Source organism: Oncorhynchus kisutch, linkage group LG9, assembly GCF_002021735.2.
Source record: "Oncorhynchus kisutch isolate 150728-3 linkage group LG9, Okis_V2, whole genome shotgun sequence".
NCBI classification, from domain to species: Eukaryota; Metazoa; Chordata; class Actinopteri; order Salmoniformes; family Salmonidae; genus Oncorhynchus; species Oncorhynchus kisutch.
The window spans coordinates 43,740,747-43,753,840 of record NC_034182.2 but is presented as its reverse complement, the minus strand read 5'-3'; the positions used below and the strand labels follow the sequence as shown (position 1 = coordinate 43,753,840).

Genomic DNA, 13,094 nt, shown 5'->3' with positions numbered 1-13,094 from the left:
GAAGAACAGTGATATTAACCATTATAAGGTTTGCATCCAAAATGGCACCCTATTCCCTATAGTGCACTACTTTTCACATAGGGTTCTGATCTAAAGTAGTGCACTACTTTTCACATAGGGTTCTGATCTAAAGTAGTGCACTACTTTTCACATAGGGTTCTGATCTAAAGTAGTGCACTACTTATCACATAGGGTTCTGATCTAAAGTAGTGCACTACTTATCACATAGGGTTCTGATCTAAAGTAGTGCACTACTTATCACATAGGGCTCTGATCTAAAGTAGTGCACTACTTATCACATAGGGTTCTGATCTAAAGTAGTGCACTACTTATCACATAGGGCTCTGATCTAAAGTAGTGCACTACTTATCACATAGGGCTCTGATCTAAAGTAGTGCACTACTTTTCACATAGGGTTCTGATCTAAAGTAGTGCACTACTTATCACATAGGGTTCTGATCTAAAGTAGTGCACTACTTATCACATAGGGCTCTGATCTAAAGTAGTGCACTACTTATCACATAAGGCTCTGATCTAAAGTAGTGCACTACTTATCACATAGGGCTCTGATCTAAAGTAGTGCACTACTTATCACATAGGGTTCTGATCTAAAGTAGTGCACTACTTATCACATAGGGTTCTGATCTAAAGTAGTGCACTACGTAGGGGATAGGATGCCATTTAAGAGGCAGACATAGAGTATAACCTATAAACCTAAAACCCTAGGGTACTGAGAAAGTTACCTATCTAATATCGTTTACAACAATTCTAAAATAACGTCAAAATAACATTCGTGTGACATGGCAATACGAATGAATGTAAGGCTGTGTGTCTCGAAACAATGAGATGAACATTCCAGAAGAAAAACAATTGAAACAAGTCGGTTCATTCATTCGTTCCGTACAATCTTTTCTCTGAATAAACAAAACGATCGTCAAGAAAGGCAATCGTAAAACAGTCTGTCCTAACGTGGTCCATCGCATCGCAGATGAAAGACGGGAAGGAGAACATGTACAATGGGCTCTTAACACTCCCATGAGTGTTAATAAATTAATACATTGAATAAAGAAATAGCGTTATAAATGACATAAATCATAAATAATAACAGAAACACAAGTGATTCACGTCGTGAAGAGAGATGGTGTTCAGTATTGTTCTCATTACTTCCTATAGCGTTGGAAATGTGGAGGAGCCTCGCGTGTGAAAGCTAGCATTCTAAACAGCACCCTATTCCCTATGTAGTGCACTACTTTGAAGGCCCATAGGGCTCTGGGAAACAGTGTTCCACTTGGTACACAACCCCTGAGTCCTCATCCAGTCCTTCCAATTAACCTGAGTCCTCATCCAGTCCTTCCCATTAACCTGAGTCCTCATCCAGTTCTTCCCATTATCCAGATTCCTCCTTCCCATTAACCTGAGTCCTCATCCAGTCCTTCCCATTAACCTGAGTCCTCATCCAGTCCTTCCCATTAACCTGAGTCCTCATCCAGTCCTTCCCATTAACCTGAGTCCTCATCCAGTCCTTCCCATTAACCTGAGTCCTAATCCTTCCCATTAACCTGAGTCCTCATCCAGTCCTTCCCATTAACCTGCATCCTCATCCTTCCCATTAACCTGAGTCCTCATCCAGTGCTTCCCATTAACCTGAGTCCTCATCCTTCCCATTATCCAAATTCCTCATCCAATCCTTCCCATTAACCAGATTCCTCATCAAATCTTTCCTAATAACCAGATGCCTCCAATCCTTCCCATTAACCAGATTCCTCAAATACTCCCCATTATCCAGATTCCTCCAATACTCCCCATTATCCAGATTCCTCATCCAATCCTCCCCACTATCCAGATTCCTCCAATCCTCCCCACTATCCAGATTCCTCATCCAATCCTCCCCACTATCCAGATTCCTCATCCAATCCTCCCCATTATCCAGATTCCTCAACCAGTCCTCCCCATTATCCAGATTCCTCATCCAATCCTCCCCATTATCCAGATTCCTCCAAGCCTCCCCGTAAACCAGATTCCTCATCCAGTCCTTCCCACTATCCAGATTCCTCATCCAATCCTCCCCGTTAACCAGATTCCTCATCCAATCCTTCCCATTAACCAGATTCCTCCAATCCTTCCCATTAACCAGATGTTAGAGTATGATATGATTTATAGGGTTCTAAAATTACCAAATATCCATGCAAACTTTCCAGAAATCCCAGTTGAAAGATTCCTGGGATTTCCTGCCTATTCCCTCCTCATTCAAGGACTCTTACAACCAGGATGTCTGGAAAACCTGCATGGAATTTGGGGGGGAAATTTCTGGAATTGGGTAACTCTTAGATATGGTTGTAAAAGATCATTGTTTGTCGGATGCTAATAGATTGATATAATTAATAAAATGAAGAAGCATGCTTCTAGAATACTCTGGTATTTTTCTAGAATCCACCGGTATTCCGCTATGAGTGATCTATTATCGTACTGACAAGCAACAGTGCACATAATAATAAAACAACTGATTCTTGGCGAGTAATCAAACATTTAAAGGGCTCGATTCAATCCGTAGCGCTGAAGACACGCACTACAGCACAATAGAAACTCAAAAGGCAATATTCTCGCTTTCATGGAGGCTGCATTCACGGCTGTATATGTTGGCTCAATCAGAAATTGCAATCTCATTATAGCGCTGAACTTCAGCGATACGGATTGAATCGAGCCATAGGGTCTAGTATTTTCTAATGAGGGGGTTGAAAACGTCACTGATGAATCTTGGTTTGCAAACGGTTATTGATCGGTATTAATAGTAAATATAATTTCACAAATATATATACTCTTCCATTTTATCTTGCGACTGTGTCTATATCTGAAATAGCACCCTATTCCCTATGTAGTGCACTACTTTTGAGCCAGGACCATAGGGAGCAATTTGGGATGCAGATATTATTTTTTACGGAAAAAATAGATGGTTGAATATATACCTCATCCAAGCGTAACATCGCAAGCTGCCTGTTAGCTCAATACATCAATCAATCAACCAATCAACCAATAATGAATTGATTGATGGAATCATTGATATACCTGTGGAGTATTAGAATAACCATAGCCACGTTCTTGAACATTCCTTATTGATATAGCACACGACAATCCTCAATCGAACAATCTATATCATTATTTTGTATAATCCATAGCAGTACATGAGTTTATGAGCAGATAAACAAGTTGACGTTGGTTTCATATTGAGCCGTGTCTGGCGAGCCGAGAGTTAGGTCCCAGGTCTGTTTTGAAGTTGGCCAATAGATGTTCTCGCTTTGTTCCTCTGGCCAATAGTATTGCAGATGAGTGACATGTCGTCAGAGCAGAGAGAGGAACTGATTTTATTGGCCATCGTTTAAGTTCACTGTAGGTATCTGTAGACCTTGAAAAAGTAGTTCTGTCCATCTCTACACGCCTCCCTCCCTCCCACTACTGTAGGTATCTGTAGACCTTGAAAAAGTAGTTCTGTCCATCTCTACACGCCTCCCTCCCTCCAACTACTGTAGGTATCTGTAGACCTTGAAAAAGTAGTTCTGTCCATTCATCTCTGCATTCCTCCACCCCTCCCTCCGTTCCTCCCTCCCACTACTGTAGGTATCTGTAGACCTTGAAAAAGTAGTTCTGTCCATCTCTACATGCCTCCCTCCCTCCCACTACTGTAGGTATCTGTAGACCTTGAAGCAGTGGTTCCCAGAGTCGGCCACCACCACGTGTCCATCAGAGGTGAGAGCCAGACCCTGAGGTCCGTAGAGAGGGTCAGCTGATGTGTTGATATAGGACAGGAAGGAACCACTACCGTCAAACACCTGGAGAGGAGGGAGGAGGATACATATGTAAATTAACACCTGGAGAGGAAGGGGGGGGGATACTTATGGAAATGAACACCTGGAGAGAAGGGGGGGGGGATACTTATGTAAATTAACACCTGGAGAGGAGGGGGGGATACTTATGTAAATGAACACCTGGAGAGGAGGGGGGAGGATACTTATGTAAATTAACACCTGGAGAGGAGGGGGAGGATACTTATGTAAATTAACACCTGGAGAGGAGGGGGGGGATACTTATGTAAATGAACACCTGGAGAGGAGGGGGGAGGATACTTATGTAAATTATCATTATGAGGTGTTGTGTGTAGATCACAGGAGGTTGGTCAAATCAAATCAAATCAAATCAAATTTTATTTGTCACATACACATGGTTAGCAGATGTTAATGCGAGTGTAGCGAAATGCTTGTGCTTCTAGTTCCGACAATGCAGTAATAACCAACAAGTAATCTAACTAACAATTCCAAAAAACTACTGTCTTATACACAGTGTAAGGGGATAAAGAATATGTACATAAGGATATATGAATGAGTGATGGTACAGAGCAGCATAGGCAAGATACAGTAGATGATATCGAGTACAGTATAACATATGAGATGAGTATGTAAACAAAGTGGCATAGTTAAAGTGGCTAGTGATACATGTATTACATAAGGCGCACCTGGGCGCGGCCCGTCAGGAAGTCCAGTACCCAGTTGCACAGGGCGGGGTCGAGACCCAGGGTCTCGAGCTTGATGACGAGCTTGGAGGGTACTATGGTGTTGAATGCCGAGCTGTAGTCGATGAACAGCATTCTCACATAGGTATTCCTCTTGTCCAGATGGGTTAGGGCAGTGTGCAGTGTGGTTGAGATTGCATCGTCTGTGGACCTATTTGGGCGGTAAGCAAATTGGAGTGGGTCTAGGGTGTCAGGTAGGGTGGAGGTGATATGGTCCTTGACTAGTCTCTCAAAGCACTTCATAATGACGGATGTGAGTGCTACGGGGCGGTAGTCGTTTAGCTCAGTTACCTTAGCTTTCTTGGGAACAGGAACAATGGTGGCCCTCTTGAAGCATGTGGGAACAGCAGACTGGTATAGGGATTGATTGAATATGTCCGTAAACACACCGGCCAGCTGGTCTGCGCATGCTCTGAGGGCGCGGCTGGGGATGCCGTCTGGGCCTGCAGCCTTGCGAGGGTTAACACGTTTAAATGTCTTATTCACCTCGGCTGCAGTGAAGGAGAGACCGCATGTTTTCGTTGCAGGCCGTGTCCGTGGCACTGTATTGTCCTCAAAGCGGGCAAAAAAGTTATTTAGTCTGCCTGGGAGCAAGACATCCTGGTCTGTGACAGGGCTGGTTTTCTTTTTGTAATCCGTGATTGACTGTAGACCCTGCCACATGCCTCTTGTGTCTGAGCCGTTGAATTGAGATTCTACTTTGTCTCTGTACTGGCGCTTAGCTTGTTTGATAGCCTTGCGGAGGGAATAGCTGCACTGTTTGTATTCGGTCATGTTACCAGACACCTTGCCCTGATTAAAAGCAGTGGTTCGCGCTTTCAGTTTCACACGAATGCTGCCATCAATCCACGGTTTCTGGTTAGGGAATGTTTTAATCGTTGCTATGGGAACGACATCTTCAACGCACGTTCTAATGAACTCGCACACCGAATCAGCGTATTCGTCAATGTTGTTATCTGACGCAATACGAAACATGTCCCAGTCCAAGTGATGGAAGCAGTCTTGGAGTGTGGAGTCAGCTTGGTCGGACCAGCGTTGGACAGACCTCAGCGTGGGAGCCTCTTGTTTTAGTTTCTGTCTGTAGGCAGGGATCAACAAAATGGAGTCGTGGTCAGCTTTTCCGAAAGGGGGGCGGGGCAGGGCCTTTAATTGGGAGGACGGGCGTGTGGTAACGGCTGGAGTGTAATCAGTAGAATGGTATAAAAAACATCATAAACATGTTCTCCAGGTATTTGATGCCATTCCATCGACTCCAGCCATTATTATGAGCTGCCGTCCCCAAAACCGCCTCCACAAGTTTAGATGGCTGAGAAAAAACGATCTATTTTAAATTCAGATTGTAACACAACAAAATGGGGAAATGGTCAAGGGGTGTGAATACTTTCTGAAGTATTCAGAATACATGATATATATGTACCTGTATGCTGCTGTTGCCCCCGTCGATATACTGATACATGATATATACAGTACCAGTCAAGGGTTTGGACACACCTACTCATTCAACGGTTTGGACACACCTACTCATTCAACGGTTTGGACACACCTACTCATTCAACGGTTTGGACACACCTACTCATTCAACGGTTTGGACACACCTACTCATTCAAAGGTTTCGACACACCTACTCATTCAACGGTTTGGACACACCTACTCATTCAAAGGTTTGGACACACCTACTCATTCAACGGTTTGGACACACCTACTCATTCAAAGGTTTGGACACACCTACTCATTCAACGGTTTGGACACACCTACTCATTCAAAGGTTTGGACACACCTACTCATTCAAAGGTTTGGACACACCTACTCATTCAAAGGTTTGGACACACCTACTCATTCAACGGTTTGGACACACCTACTCATTCAAAGGTTTGGACACACCTACTCATTCAAAGGTTTGGACACACCTACTCATTCAACGGTTTGGACACACCTACTCATTCAAAGGTTTGGACACACCTACTCATTCAAAGGTTTGGACACACCTACTCATTCAACGGTTTGGACACACCTACTCATTCAACGGTTTGGACACACCTACTCATTCAACGGTTTGGACACACCTACTCATTCAAAGGTTTGGACACACCTACTCATTCAAAGGTTTGGACACACCTACTCATTCAAAGGTTTGGACACACCTACTCACTATGAAATGACACATATGGAATCATGTAGTAACCAAAAAAAGTGTTAAACAAATCAAAAATATATTTTATTTTTGAGATTCTTCAAAGTAGCCACCCTTTGCCTTGATGACAGATTTGCACACTCTCGGCATTCTCTCAAACAGCTTCACCTGGAATGCTTTTCCAACAATCTTGAAGGAGTTCCCACATATGCTGAGCACTTGTTGGCTGCTTGTCCTTCACTCTGTGGTCCAACTCATCCCAAACCATCTCAATTGGGTTGAGGTCAGGTGATTGTGGAGACCAGGTCATCTGATGCAACACTCCATCACTCTCCTTCTTGGTCAAATAGCCCTTACACAGCCTGGAGGTGTGTTGTGTCATTGTCCTGTTGAAAAACAAATTATAGTCCCACTAAGCTCAAACCAGATGGGATGGCATTTCGCTCCAGAATGCTGTGGTAGCCATGCTAGTTAAGTGTGCTTTGAATTCTAAATAAATCACTGACAGTGTCACCAGCAAAGCACCCCCACACATCACACCTTCTCCTCCATGCTCCATGGTGGGAACTACACATGCAGAGACATGGGGGTTGGAATGAAAAAAACACACATTTGGACTCCTCAGACCAAAGGAGAGATTTCCACCGGTCTAATGTCCAGTGCTCATGTTTCTTGGCCCAAGCAAGTCTCTTCTTCTTATTGGTGTCCTTTAGTAGTGGTTTCTTTGCAGCAATTCAACCATGGAGGTCTGATTCAAGCAGTCTCCTCTGAACAGTTGATGTTGAGATGTGTCTGTTACTTGAACTCTGTGAAACATTTATTTGGGATGAAATTTCTGAGGCTGGTAACTCTAATGAACTTATCCTCTGAGGCAGAGGTAACTCTGGGTCTTCCTTTCCTGTGGCGGTCCTCATGAGAGCCAGTTTCATCATAGCACTTGATGGTTTTGCGACTGCACTTGAAAAAAACATTCTTGAAATGTTCCATATTGACTGACCTTCATGATGGACTGTCGTTTCTCTTTGCTTATTTATGCTGTTCTTGCCATAATATGGACTTGGTCTTTTACCAAATAGGGTTGTCTTCTGTATACCACACCTACCTTGTCACAAAACAACTGATTGGCTCAAACGCATTAAGAAGAAAATAAATTCCACAAATGAACTTTTAAGAAGGCACACCTGTTAATTGAAATGCATTGCAGGTGACTACCTCATGAAGCTGGTTGAGAGAATGCCAACAGTGTGCAAAGCTGTCATCAAGGCAAAGGGTGACAACTTTGAAGAATCTCAAATATAAAATATATTTTGATTTTTTTAACACTTTTTTGGGTTACTTGATGATTCCATATTTGTTATTTCATAGTTTTAATGTCTTCACTATTATTCTACAATGTAGAAAATAGTCAAAAGAAAGAAAAACCCTTTAATGAGAAGGTGTCCTAAAACTTTGGACCGGTAGTGTACTGTATGCAGATGTTGCTCCAGTCGGCTACGATGATGTCCATATACTGTATATGATATATATATCATATACAGTATATGGACATCATATTGTAACGACCCTGGGTTTATAAGCTCGGAAATCGACTCTGTCGCGCGAGCATGCTTTTGCGGCACAGTCGATAGGGCGCCGGACCTCGGGCTAGAAGGTTAAGGGTTCGAGACCTGCTCCCTGCTGTTGCATTACAATATATATAAAACTATACCTGTATGACTGGTACTGTATATCTATATATATATATCTATATTAAACTATACCTGTATGACTGGTACTGTATATCTATATATATATATCTATATATTAAACTATACCTGTATGACTGGTACTGTATATCTATATATATATATCTATATATTAAACTATACCTGTATGACTGGTACTGTATATCTATATATATATATCTATATATTAAACTATACCTGTATGACTGGTACTGTATATCTATATATATATATCTATATATTAAACTATACCTGTATGACTGGTACTGTATATCTATATATATATATCTATATATTAAACTATACCTGTATGACTGGTACTGTATATCTATATATATATATCTATATATTAAACTATACCTGTATGACTGGTACTGTATATCTATATATATATATCTATATATTAAACTATACCTGTATGACTGGTACTGTATATCTATATATATATATCTATATATTAAACTATACCTGTATGACTGGTACTGTATATCTATATATATATATCTATATATTAAACTATACCTGTATGACTGGTACTGTATATCTATATATATATATCTATATATTAAACTATACCTGTATGACTGGTACTGTATATCTATATATATATATCTATATATTAAACTATACCTGTATGACTGGTACTGTATATCTATATATATATATCTATATATTAAACTATACCTGTATGACTGGTACTGTATATCTATATATATATATATATCTATATATTAAACTATACCTGTATGACTGGTACTGTATATCTATATATATATATCTATATTAAACTATACCTGTATGACTGGTACTGTATATCTATATATATATATCTATATATTAAACTATACCTGTATGACTGGTACTGTATATCTATATATATATATCTATATATTAAACTATACCTGTATGACTGGTACTGTATATCTATATATATATATCTATATATTAAACTATACCTGTATGACTGGTACTGTATATCTATATATATATATATCTATATTAAACTATACCTGTATGACTGGTACTGTATATCTATATATATATATCTATATATTAAACTATACCTGTATGACTGGTACTGTATATCTATATATATATATATCTATATTAAACTATACCTGTATGACTGGTACTGTATATATATATATATTAAACTATACCTGTATGCGGCTGTTGCCCCAGTCAGCTACGATGATGTTCCCATTCACATCGACGGCCACGCCTGTAGGAGCATTAAACTGACCGTTGCCCTCTCCATTAGTTCCAAACTTCAGCAGCAGCTCTCCCTCTGGGGTGAATACCTGGAATGGAGGGAGGGAGGGAGGGAGGGAGGGAGGGAGAGAGAGAGAGAGAGAGAGAGAGAGAGAGAGGGAGGGAGAGAGAGAGAGAGAGAGAGAGAGAGAGAGAGAGAGAGAGAGAGAGAGAGAGAGAGGGATGGAGGGAGAGAGAGAGAGAGAGAGAGAGAGAGAGAGAGAGAGAGAGAGAGAGAGAGGGATGGAGGGAGAGAGAGAGAGAGAGAGAGAGAGAGAGAGAGAGAGAGAGAGAGAGAGAGAGAGAGAGAGAGAGAGAGAGAGAGAGAGAGAGAGAGAGAGAGAGAGAGAGAGAGAGAGAGGGATGGAGGGAGGGAGACCTTCTCTGTTGAACCACGTCTTTTTCATTCTACCGGGTTAATTAAGATCAGGACTTTTTAGATTTATTGGTTTAACGAAGGTCAAGAAATGTTCATTCTCCTGGGTTAACGAAGGTCAGGACTTGTTCATTCTACTGGGTTAACGATAGTCAGGACTTGTTCATTCTACTGGGTTAACGAAGGTCAGGACTTGTTCATTCTACTGGGTTAACGAAGGTCAGGACTTGTTCATTCTACTGGGTTAACGATAGTCAGGACTTGTTCATTCTACTGGTTTAACGAAGGTCAGGACTTGTTCATTCTACTGGGTTAACGAAGGTCAGGACTTGTTCATTCTCCTTGGTTAACGATAGTCAGGACTTGTTCATTCTACTGGGTTAACGATAGTCAGGACTTGTTCATTCTACTGGGTTAACGATAGTCAGGACTTGTTCATTCTACTGGGTTAACGATAGTCAGGACTTGTTCATTCTACTGGGTTAACGAAGGTCAGGACTTGTTCATTCTCCTGGGTTAACGATAGTCAGGACTTGTTCATTCTACTGGGTTAACGATAGTCAGGACTTGTTCATTCTACTGGGTTAACGATAGTCAGGACTTGTTCATTCTACTGGGTTAACGATAGTCAGGACTTGTTCATTCTACTGGGTTAACGATAGTCAGGACTTGTTCATTCTCCTTGGTTAACGATGGTCAGGACTTGTTCATTCTACTGGGTTAACGAAGGTCAGGACTTGTTCATTCTCCTGGGTTAACGATAGTCAGGACTTGTTCATTCTACTGGGTTAACGAAGGTCAGGACTTGTTCATTCTACTGGGTTAACGAAGGTCAGGACTTGTTCATTCTCCTGGGTTAACGATAGTCAGGACTTGTTCATTCTACTGGGTTAACGAAGGTCAGGACTTGTTCATTCTCCTTGGTTAACGAAGGTCAGGACTTGTTCATTCTCCTGGGTTAACGATAGTCAGGACTTGTTCATTCTCCTTGGTTAACGAAGGTCAGGACTTGTTCATTCTCCTTGGTTAACGAAGGTCAGGACTTGTTCATTCTCCTGGGTTAACGATAGTCAGGACTTGTTCATTCTCCTTGGTTAACGATAGTCAGGACTTGTTCATTCTCCTTGGTTAACGATGGTCAGGACTTGTTCATTCTACTGGGTTAACGATAGTCAGGACCTGTTCATTCTACTGGGTTAACGATAGTCAGGACTTGTTCATTCTCCTTGGTTAACGATGGTCAGGACTTGTTCATTCTACTGGGTTAACGATGGTCACGTTTGAGGCGTTGTTTGGAAATGTCTGATGAACCTGAGAGGTTAGTTACCTTGACTGAGTGGTTGTGAAAGTCTGTCACTATGATCTCATTGTTGTTGTTGACTGCTGCAAAATGAGGACCTGGTCAAAAGAGAGGAGAAAGGAGGAGAAGAGGAGGAGAAAGGAGGAGGAGAGAGGAGAGGAGTGATGGAAGTACCATGAAGCCTTCATCATCATCATCACCATCACTATCATCAGCATCATCTTCATCATCCACATCAACTCACCTGCGAACTGTTTGTCTCCGTTGCCACGGCTACCGAACTTAGTAACGAGCTTGCCAGTTGGCTGGAAGATGAAGACGGTGCATGCCTTATTGTCCACAACGATCACGTGACCGTTCTGATCCACGGACACGCCCTTCGGTCCCATCAGCCTACCAGAGCCCAGCTTGGCCTGACAGACAGATAACACAACCAATCAGAGGACAGCTTGGCCTGACAGATCAGAAAATAGAATAGTTCCCTGTATGTTTTTTATTTGATTTATTTCACCTTTATTTAACCAGGTATTTATATATATAACCCTTTATTTAACCAGGTATTTATATATATAACCCTAACCCTTTATTTAACCAGGTATTTATATATATAACCCTTTATTTAACCAGGTATTTATATATATATAACCCTAACCCTTTATTTAACCAGGTATTTATATATATAACCCTTTATTTAACCAGGTATTTATATATATAACCCTAACCCTTTATTTAACCAGGTATTTATATATATAACCCTTTATTTAACCAGGTATTTATATATATAACCCTTTATTTAACCAGGTATTTATATATATAACCCTTTATTTAACCAGGTATTTATATATATAACCCTAACCCTTTATTTAACCAGGTAGGCCGGTTGAGAACAAGTTCTCATTTACAATTGCGACCTGGCCAAGATAAAGCAAAGCAGTTCGACACAAACAACGACACAGAGTTACACATGGAATGAACAAACATACAGTCAATAATTCAGTAGAAAAATAAGTCTATATACAAATATACAATGTGAGTAAATGAGGTGAGATCAGGGAGGTAAATGCAAAAAAAAGGCCATGGTGGCAAGTAAAACACTGGAATGGTAGATTTGCAGTGGAAGAATGTGCAAAGTAGAGATAGAAATAATGGGGTGCAAAGGAGCAAAATAAATAAATACAGTAGGGGGAGAGGTAGTTGTTTGGGCTAAATTATAGGTGGGCTATGTACAGCTGCAGTAATCTGTGAACTGCTCTGACAGCTGGTGCTTAAAGCTAGTGAGGGAGATAAGTGTTTCCAGGTTCAGAGATTTTTGTAGTTCGTTCCAGTCATTGTCAATAGAGATATAGAGAGATTTACCTGCTGGAGAGTGTGCTACAGGTGGGTGCTGCTACGGTGTGTACTGCTATGTCCCCTGTATGTCCCCTGTATGTCCCTATATGTCCCCTGTATGTCCCCTGCATGTCTCCTGTATGTCCCCTGTATGTCTCCTGTATGTCCCCTGTATGTCTCCTGTATGTCCCCTGTATGTTCCTGTACGTCTCCTGTATGTCTCCTGTATGTTCCTGTATGTCACCTGTATGTCCCCTGTATGTCTCCTGTATGTCCCCAGTATGTTCCCTGTATGTCCCTATATGTCCCCTGTACGCCACCTGTATGTTCACCTTGTATTTGAACTGTATGTCACCTTGTATTTGCCCTGTATGTCACCTGTATGTCACCTGTATGTCACCTGTATGTCACCTGTATGTTCA

General features: G+C 41.3%; 1 pseudogene; it reads right to left on the bottom strand.

Moving 5' to 3' along the window:
• Positions 1-570: 570 nt before the first annotated feature.
• Positions 571-13,094, bottom strand: part of LOC109882983 (tripartite motif-containing protein 2-like) — a 26,536-nt pseudogene continuing 14,012 nt past the window's right edge.